The following is a 10,333-nucleotide window of genomic DNA, read 5'->3' on the forward strand; positions in this document are numbered from 1 at the left end:
ATTTCTCGACGTTTCAAAAAGATTTTTAGAAAGATATCTGTGCGTGCGTGTGTACGTACCTTCGTACGTCCGTATGTCCGTACGTTCGCGACGTTTTTTTTGTCCTCCATAGCTCAAGAACCAGAAGAGATATCGACTTCAAATAAATTTTGTTATACAGATAATAAGCCAGAAAGATGCAGAAAGGGCTCTCAAGAAAATTGCGTTGGTGGTTTTTTTACCATAGTATTTTGAAAAAAAGGTGAACATTTTTTTTAACCCTAAATATATAACGAACCAAAAATGCTAGAGACTTGAATTAAATTTTATATATTATATTGTAACGTGATACCAAACAGATATATTTTTTGAAAAAAATCAATATAACGGTTTTTTTATAAATCAATAAAACTAAAAAAAAAATTTGTCACCTCCAAAATTTTACGACTGAAATATGATTTCATCTCCAAAACAAATTTTGTGCAACGAAGAATAATGTTTTTGACATCTGATAAAATTTTGAGAAAAATCTAATTGACAGCTTTTTTTTATAAAAAATAAAAATCTGAAAAAAAACATTACTCAAAGTTGGTAAAAATTGAATATCTATACAAATATCTTTTCAAAAACTTGAAATTTAGGCTTCAAGCTTATTTTATCTTATAAGAAATATTGTTTTCAACATTCTTAAAAATGTTGAGAAAAATCGAATTAACAGTTTTTGTACAAAAAATAAAAACCTAAGAAAAAAATGTATAAAAGTTGGTAAAAATTGATTTTCGACTCAAATATCTTTTCAAAACTTTGAGATATTGGCTTTAATTTACTTTTATCTTTCAAAAAATCTTGTTGTCAACATTCAGTTAAAGTTTAAAAAAAATCGAATCGACAGTTTTTTTTATAAAAACTTTAAAACCGAACAAAAAATTAACAAAAGTTGGTAAAAAATGATTTTCGACTCAAATATCTTTTAAAAACTTTGAGGTAATAGCTTCTTACTAATTTTTTCTTATAAGAAATATTGTTTATAACATTAGGACAAATTTTGAGAAAAATCGACAGTTTTTTTCTAAAATATAAAAACCTAAAAATGTATAAAAATTGGTAAAAATTGATTTTCAACTCAAATATCTCTTCAAAAATTTTAAATATTGGCTTCAAACTAATTTTATCTTATAAGAAATATTGTTTTCAAAATTGGGTAAATTTTTTTAAAAAATAAAACTCTAAAAAAAAAAAAACAATACTAAATCTTGGTGTAAATTCACTTTCGGCTCAAATAGCTTTTCAAAAATTAAAAATATTGGCTTCAAACTTATCTTATTTCACAGAAAATATTGTTTTTGGTATTAAGTAATTTTTATATAAAAATCCAACAGTCCGTTTTTTCATACAAAATAAGATCTACAAAAATAGTACTCAAATTTGGTAAAAATTGATACGAGTACATATAGACAAACTTTTAAGCAAGACAAATCGACAGACGGGATGGGAAGTTATCAGTGTGGGTCGCATCCCAGCCTCTTTTTTAAATTATTTTGATAATATTATAATTTTCGATTTTTAGATAAAACATAGTGTTAAGAAAATGAATAAAATTCGGAACCCGAATCTGCTTAAGACCTTTATTTTTAAGTTTAATCTCAATCGAACCAACAGTTAAGGCTGTTGGAGCGAAGACAGGCTGACAGGAAGACGAAATCGCCGGACCCATTATTTTCGATTTCGCTTTTATCATTATGTCATTCTTGATTAAAATCTCGAGTTCGAAATTCCTTAAGAATTTAATGTTTGCCATTATATCGCAAGTAAGAAAATAATAGCAGCATAAAATAAGCTCATAAGTATTAACATACATCAAAGTTCGTAGATTTTATGTATTAAATTTGGGAAACGTGCGAAATGTCAAAAATTATTTTGATTTGAGAACTTTAAAATGTTAACACTGTTTAAAAGTCGACTCAATTTATATCGACACATAAATAAGATGACAATTTTTCAAAATATGAATCATATATGTAGGTATCGGCAAAATGTGAATTTTTAAAATAAACAAAATGTAAGTTGTAATAAGTTTGGAAAAATTGTATTTTAAATTCCGGTTATTTAATGACCATGAGAAGGGGGAAAATATTTCATATTTATTTTAATATTTAACAAGAACAGTTCTTTTGACACTTTGATTAGTGTGTTATACAGGGTTATCCATTTTGCGGTTTAAAAAGTAAACGTTAATAAAACACATGTGTGCATACTAAATGAAATTATGTGCGGAATACTACGTTCGTTTCACCGTCGCTTTCGAAAAAGTAAGGTCCAATTACACCTCAATAAGGACTAAAGAGCGCAACAAACAGTAACTTTTTTTGATGTGATGGCTTCTTTTCAATTACTTGAGGATACTCAGAATCCTAAATATGATTTTTGATTATTAACATAACCACCAAGTAAGAAATGTGCTTCGTCGCTAAAGAATATTTTGTTCAAAAAATCGCCGTAAAATGCTTTTTGTTCAAGCATACATTCGACGTATCTACGACGTTGTGAATGGTCAGCTGGCTTTAATTTTTGTGAGAGCTAGACTTTATTTGGATATGGACTGTATGTGTAGATTCAAATGCAAAAAACGTCATAATGTGTCGTAAGACAGTTTTTAAGCAGCATACACATAAAGGCGACCAACGAACGACGAATGAATTACAAAATGTGAGTAACGTTTGAAGACATACATATGTATTTCCACACAAATTCTTAACAAAACGATAACAATTAGTTTCTATTTGATTTATGATGCATACTTTTTCTTTTCAAAATCATATATTAATAAATTTAAGAAAACAAATTTATTCGTAGCGAAAAAATTGTAGTTGATATGAACTGTCAAACTTAATTCACGTTCAGCATTATCCACACTCGCAACGAATAAAATATATGCGCGTACTTAACCTAAAAAAATAATTCTTGTTTTAGTTTCGGTGGTCGAAGTCAAACTTCATTCGAGACGAATTAAAAACTCTCATGTGAAAGAAATGTCAAAATCAACGAATATTCGTTCATTCGTTGGTCGTTGGTCGTGCTCATGTGAATAATGCTTTATTCCTGAGAATGACGAAGAATCGACAGATTCGGGTCTTCGGCAACACCTTCACTTACAGCAGCGATATTTGTAAAATATCTAGTTTCTTCAAATTTCTTCACAATTTTGCCAAATGTTTGCGTAGTTGGACAATTTTGTAAACCCTTATCACCTCTTGAAGCACGATATGTGGCTGTAGCGAATCACCATTTTTGTAGAAGGTTTTAACAACTTGAATGTGTTGTGCGATAGTTAAGCAATTCTTTTTTGAAAATGTCAGACTTTGAAGTGAAAAAAATTGGTTAAAAAACTTAGTTTGACAGATGTTGAATTCCAGCCCTATACTTTTGAAGCCGCCAAATAGATATCCCATACGTTTTTATTTTATGCACAGGTAAACAAACTTAATTCTTTTTGTATCAGAAACGAAATAATGATATTTCAAAGGATTTTGTTGGTCTCTATTTAAATACCGCCTTATAATTTTTCAAATAGACTGAGCTGTGAAATTCACAACCTTATCATAATATTTAAAAATCTGCTTCTATTTTTCTTATAAATTCAAAGCACGTTTATATAAAAAAAAATCAAGTATACCCCTAAGTGCACCTTTCGATTTTATAAAGCCAGATACTTTATGAGTACATTTTTCGTTGCTTTTTTTAATATTAAGAGCTCCATAAAAATGTGTCTTTTTTTTGTGATTCAGTTTCATGACTTTTGAAAAGGGGATTTGCATCATTTTGTAGGAAACGATCTTTAAATAGGTGCCTTTTGCATAATTATAGATTACAAAAAAATATAAATTTGTTTGAACCAAACTTAAACTGAAATAGGTTCTTATACTTACTTACCACTGTACCTAGAAACATAACCAAAATACCCGAAATACCTACCTTGAAATCTTCTAAAATACTTAACTTCGAAACCTACTTACCTACCTACTGACCAAAAATACCACAGTGTTATATAATAAATATAAATTGAACTAATTACGCACGCTTGCGCTGCCAGCTTAAAATAATGTGCCTAACCCATAATATTCTCTGGGTGGTACAAATGGAACGCAACCCCAATATTAATTAGTTCTAAAGGAACTTACATCCATGTTGTTCTTTTGTTCACCCGTTCCGGTTAGAAGGAAAATGGCCACGACGAAGGTTACCGATTAAAAGAAACGTAAAGCCAAATTCTTTTTTACAAGTTGTCCGAACTAAACGGATGGGTAGTTCTCTTCTTCAGTCGAGTAAGTTTCCAAAAAAACAAATTTACAGCTTGGCCTGGGACGTTTAATAGATAATAAGGCCATATTAATTATTAATTAATTAATTAAATATTCGAGTAGTGATTATATAAAAAAAAGAGAATCATCAAAAAAAAGAAAAAAAGTAAGCTGCAAGAGTGCGACACGCTGCGCGGCGATAGGGAAATTTCTCGATCGTCGAAACTTAGCAATCCAATCAGAAAAGGTTTATTCCTAATTGAGTGGCATCCCCCCATAGGGTAAGAAATTAATATAAGAAATATTGTTTTATTAGCGATTCTTTTATACAAAAAAAAACAATTAAATTCATAGGGGGATTCGCGAATATTGGCTGCGCCACCTATCAAACAGTAGCGGTAATTGCCAGGACATTTTTACTGGAAGCGACAGGCCAACATATTCCAATCAAAGAAGGGGCAAGAGAAGAATTAAAAGATAAAAAATACTCAAAATTTAATTCAGTGCTTTAAGATTAGATCAGTTAAAGATAAGAAGTAGAGATATGTGTGGAGATAGACGTTGGTGTAGTGTATCTCACTTAAATATTTAAAGTAAAAAAACAAAAAAGAAAAGAAACATATTTAGATATATATATATAAAAGTAAAAAGCAAAAAAAAAAATCGATAGAATTAAAGTCGAAAGAAACAGAACAAAAAAAGGAAAAAGAAAAGTGAGTTTGTACAAACGGAAATTATAGTTGTGCGAAGCTGAAAAAAAATACCCTTAAGATCTATCTTAAATCTATAAAAACTGTGTTGGTGTTCGCGATGATAAAAATACTTAACTACTGATATAAGTACATACCTTATTGTTAAAAAAATGGATAAATAATGTTAAATTATTAGAATTAATGATAAACAAAAAAAAACAAAAATTACACAATTTATGAAATGCGGGAATATAAGAGAGTCGGAATATATTTTATAAAAATTTCATATGTGCCATTTTTACTTACCCGTTATCGATAAAAAAAAAAATTCTTTTGAAAGAAAATAGTGAATATCATTCCCTTTATATAAAAGAAGAAAAGTTAAATTAATTTCATTCACAAATAGCAAAACCAACGATTGACCAGAAATGATGTGCACAACATTGGAGAGTCGCTGGTAAGTGAATTTTATATTTTTGAATTTTTATAATTCTTATTAAAAGTATATATATGCATACGTGTACGTAATTACATAATATACGTTGCAGCGATGTATCTTTATACTTTATTTAAAAATTAACCTTAATTTAAGTACTTTGAAGTTATATCGGGAAAGATTTGATCAAGAAGATAGACATTTTTGACGGTAAATAAAAATGAAAGTGAGGAAAGAATTTCGTGTAAAAACAAAAACTTAAATCTAAGATATTTGAATTTAATAATAAAAGATAATTTTGTAAATTTCGGAAATAACCGATAGAAATCATACGCGTGTATAGTTATTGGTTTATTTTTGTTGTTGGTTATCGTGAATTCCCTTGAATGCTATAAGAAGCTATGGAGTTTTTAAGTGATCATTAAAAGGAAAATTTGCGAGGTGGGTGTGAAGATAAATGTAGGTGTAAACAAAAATAGAATGTTTCGATAGGAAAGGGCAATTAGGGTGAGTCTTTGACTTACCCCTTCTCGATTAGGGCCGTTATGATAGCATGGAGCGTTAGTAATGGCATTGGAAGGATTCGAAATTAGATGTTTATACTTTTGTTTATAGCATATTTTTTTTGAATGCTTTAAGGGTGGGTTAAGAATAGCTCCGAGGGCACGATCATCTATGTCCTTCACCTCTAAGCATGACAGTAGCCAATATAAGAAACAGTCGGTTTGTTATAATTCGGGTCGCTTTGAATTTTTTTTTAGTCAAATGAAATCTTAGACTATGGTCTGAATAAAGTAACACGGTTCTCACTCTTGTAACAAGATCCCCCCCCATCGACGAGCTAAGCACAGCAAACAAGCAGACCATGAAAGTTACGTATGAGGTAGAACCACCCTAGTCACACTTGTCTAGAGGGACTAATAGGTCTGTAAATGTTAGTCCAAGAAAATGTGAAATATAGTGTACTAGGTCAAGCAGAGGAACAAGAAGAATCAGAAGATGTACTCAGTTTTAATCCGTAACACCTTTGGTTTGATTTTTTTTGGTTAAAATAGAGAAGGCGAAAGTTTTTTTTTGTCATCTGGATTTTATCTTGTAACTCTGGACCATTGATGTGTAAAAATATATTTGTAGATATGCACACCTCAAACCAATAATTAATAATGTTACAATTTTCCTTAATGATGGTGGCCTTTAAAACGTCCATCATAAAAACATTTCATTACTATATCACTCTATAAAATACTTTTATTCAGTTATATAATGAGATCACTTCACACTTAACACTTAAGGAATTTAATCCTCATCAATTCCACAGAGATCTTTAGATTTAAAGGTGATTGCACAATCTTAATATATAACGTTTCTTAATTGAGATGTAATAAAATGTTGTTATCCTTATCGCATATGAGTTACCAGTTGAAATGTCAACCTTCTATCATTACTCAATTAAATCTTGCTGTTTGAGACTGAGTTATTTTATGTATACATTTCATAAGCTTCGTTAAATTACAAATATTTTAGTACTCCATGCATCAATTCAAATATGGTTTCTTGCTCCTACACGAGAGACAATAAATTTCCACAAAAAAAAGGATGACATGTATTTTAAAATATATTCATGCCAAATGAATATTAAATTCAAGGACAGCGAAGAATCTTTAAGCTTCATCCCTTCTAATTTTGAATATTTCAGAAGGTAAAATATCATGAAGTCGATTCACATATTTGTGATAAATGAAATAATAAATAAACGATTAGATTCTTAATCTTTCCAATGTAATCTTTTGTTTTATCCTTAGTCTATAACTTTTCATATAAGAAGGAGTTATAGGTGGAATTTGGAATGTCAACAAATGCGAGTAAGTTATCGTAAATCGTCAAGGATCAAATACTTTGACAGGATTTTACAAATTGAATGGAAAAAAAACCTCAATATCCTTACTATCTTGCTTAAACTTAAAATGTTTTAAATGAGTCTTTTGAGGGTTATGAGAGGGTTAAAGAATATGGTAAAGTGAAAAAGAATGCAACTTTATAATAATGTTCTAATTGAAGAGACAACATTTCAAAAGAGTTAACTGTAGGTAAATCATTCCTTTTACCTTTCAGACAAAAATATCGTCTAAACTCGTGCACAACAGCCTTTTTGACGAACAATCCCCAACGTAATTTCTGACTCCCTTCTAATTTCACAACCAATCATGTCACAAACTTCAACACTCTTAACAGACATTTTCAGTCAGGTTGAACTAAGTGAACACCTCTACTACGACAAAGCCCCGTCCTGTAAGAAGCGCTTATGCCGGGTTTTGCTTATAATTAAATCAAGCACCTGTTCCTTCATGTTAAAGTTCGTGCGTCAGGGTGACTTTTTGACTGCATAAGCAAAACCCAGTTGCGAAGCACCAACAAGCCTCGGATATGGACAGATTTACTGTTGACAACCCACACAAACGATTTAAGGACAATGAACTTCGGATATGAACGTGGAATGTTAGGTCCTTTATTAGACCAAGTGTAGCCGAAGAAGTAGTACCCGTAGCATGATGGTTAGTGCGTTGGACTGTCATGCAAAGGGTCTGGGTTCAATCCCTGCCTGTGCCACCTTAATTTAAAAAAAAATAATTTTCGCGGGTACTGCCTCTTGCGAGGAATTGACAAATCCTTCAAGAGTAATTGTTGTCATGAAAAAGTGCTTTCTCAAAACTAGCCGTTAGGATTCGGCCCAAAATTGTAGGTCCCTTCCATTCCTGACAACAGTACACGCACACAGGAATGGTTGAGAGTGGTTAGTCACTAGGCCCTGGTTCACAACGGACTGTTGCGCCACCCCATTTGATTTGCAGCCGAAGAATTAGCGGAGGCCCTTGACTGCTCTGAGGCAGATAATGTCAGGGATGGGCCGGGCAAAAAGAGAATAACAAACTACGATATTTAATATTTACTATGGTGACTGCTATCGAGAAAACCAACAACGCTTATTTCAATGTTGCTTTGTTATTCGAGCTGGACTTAACAAAAATACTTAAGTTATAGGTGCATAAATGAGCGCCCTTATGACCATTCGCATGAAGGCTAAGTTCAGCAACATTAGCCTTATATTCACACATGCCCCCACAGATGAGAACAATGACAACCCCAAGGATATGTTCTTCGACTTACGATATTTAAATTATCCTGGCCGATTTTAATAACAAGCTATGAAGGAAAGACATCTTTGATGGAATAATCGTAAAACACATGACAAAACTACCAATAACGGATTCAGGCTCATCGATTTGTTATGAGAAGATTCAACATCAGACAGCTACAATCGCAAGAGAACCCCACACCCTTCTCCGACGAGTAACAAGCAACATCTTCGAAATTCTCTCGTCTTCCCAACTTAGGCTAAGGTGGGATTCCTATATCTAAGCTGAAGTCTAACACAGCAGCTGGAGCAGATGGCTTAATTTTCGAGCTCTTCAACGCAGCTTGAAGTTGTTTGGTTATCATGCACAAACTTATCTGTATGATATGGTCGGAAGAAATCATGCCTGATGAATGCAACCTCAGTATTGTTTGCCTGATTCTGAAAAAAGAATACTGTCTAAGCTGCACCAGCTATAGAGGAATCAGTCTTCTTAACATCGCTTACAAAATATCCTCTGCCGTAACATATGAACGTCTAAAGCCTATCGTCAACAACCTTCTGGTTCCTTATCAGTGTGGTTTTGGACCAGGAAATGTATGTATCTTAAAGAAATTCTAATCCATTATACAAAATTTCTTATCCATTAATGAAGCTTGAAAAAAAAAATTTCCCGTACAACTTTTTCTTGTCGTGCTTCAAGACTCAGCCTAAACGTTTTAAAAGAAATAATAACGTAGAACGAAATAGGGGATAAAATATTGAATAATTTTTTATCTTAAATGTATATAATGTTAGGAATATGTATGGACCCGTAGATTATTTAAAATTTACTTTAGAAAAAAAAAAACAAATCTACAAGAAAGTATTCCATCACTTTACTCGCTATTCGAAAAAAAAATCTTCAAAGGTATGTATATTATAATTTGTACATCAGTTAGGCAAAACATTTAATAATCCTCTAATGACCTTATGAAGAGTAATAATTAATTAACAATAAATTTCATCTCGCTAATGTCCGTAAGAAAAAATGAAGCAAAGGTCATCGCTAGGATTGTTTTTTTTTTTATATTTTCCCCTAAGAAATTATTCACGAATTTATTGCTATAGCAACAAACACAAAATTGATTAAAATTCTATAAAGAAGGTAAATAAAGCTTTTTTTTTCTTTTGAAGACCTTTGTTACATTATTAAAAAAAATAAGAAACAAAATAATAAAAATCTCAAATTTCATCAACATCCCAGACAAGAAATTAGAATAGAAATTTAATATATTTAAAGGTATGTTGTCTGAATTAAATTAAAAAGTATTGTGCTGCATACAACTTTTAAATTATAACGTCATTTCATAGTAAACAATAAAACAATGGGAGCTTAAAATGCTTTGTGGTGGAAATTTAAAACGTAGAATATGAAATGTTCCTTCTAATGCGAATTCGAAAATGATTGCATATTTCTACCTTCATTTTATTGATGTTTGTTTATCAAACTCAAGGAAAACAATCAATTATGTTTTTATTTTAATGATGGATAATAATTACAATAGAATAAAAAGAGGCTGGGATGCGACCCACACTGATAACTTCCCATCCCGTCTGTCGATTGGTCCTGCTTAAAAGTTTTTCTATATGTACTAGTATCAATTTTACCAAATTTGCGTAAAATTTTTTGTAGATTTTATTTTTTATGAAAAAACGGACTGTTGGATTTTTATATAAAATTACTGAATATTGAAAACAATATTTTCTGTGAAACAAAATAAGTTTGAAGCCAATATTTTTAATTTTTGAAAAG

The sequence above is a fragment of the Eupeodes corollae genome, chromosome 1, assembly GCF_945859685.1.
Source record: "Eupeodes corollae chromosome 1, idEupCoro1.1, whole genome shotgun sequence".
Classification (NCBI taxonomy): domain Eukaryota; kingdom Metazoa; phylum Arthropoda; class Insecta; order Diptera; family Syrphidae; genus Eupeodes; species Eupeodes corollae.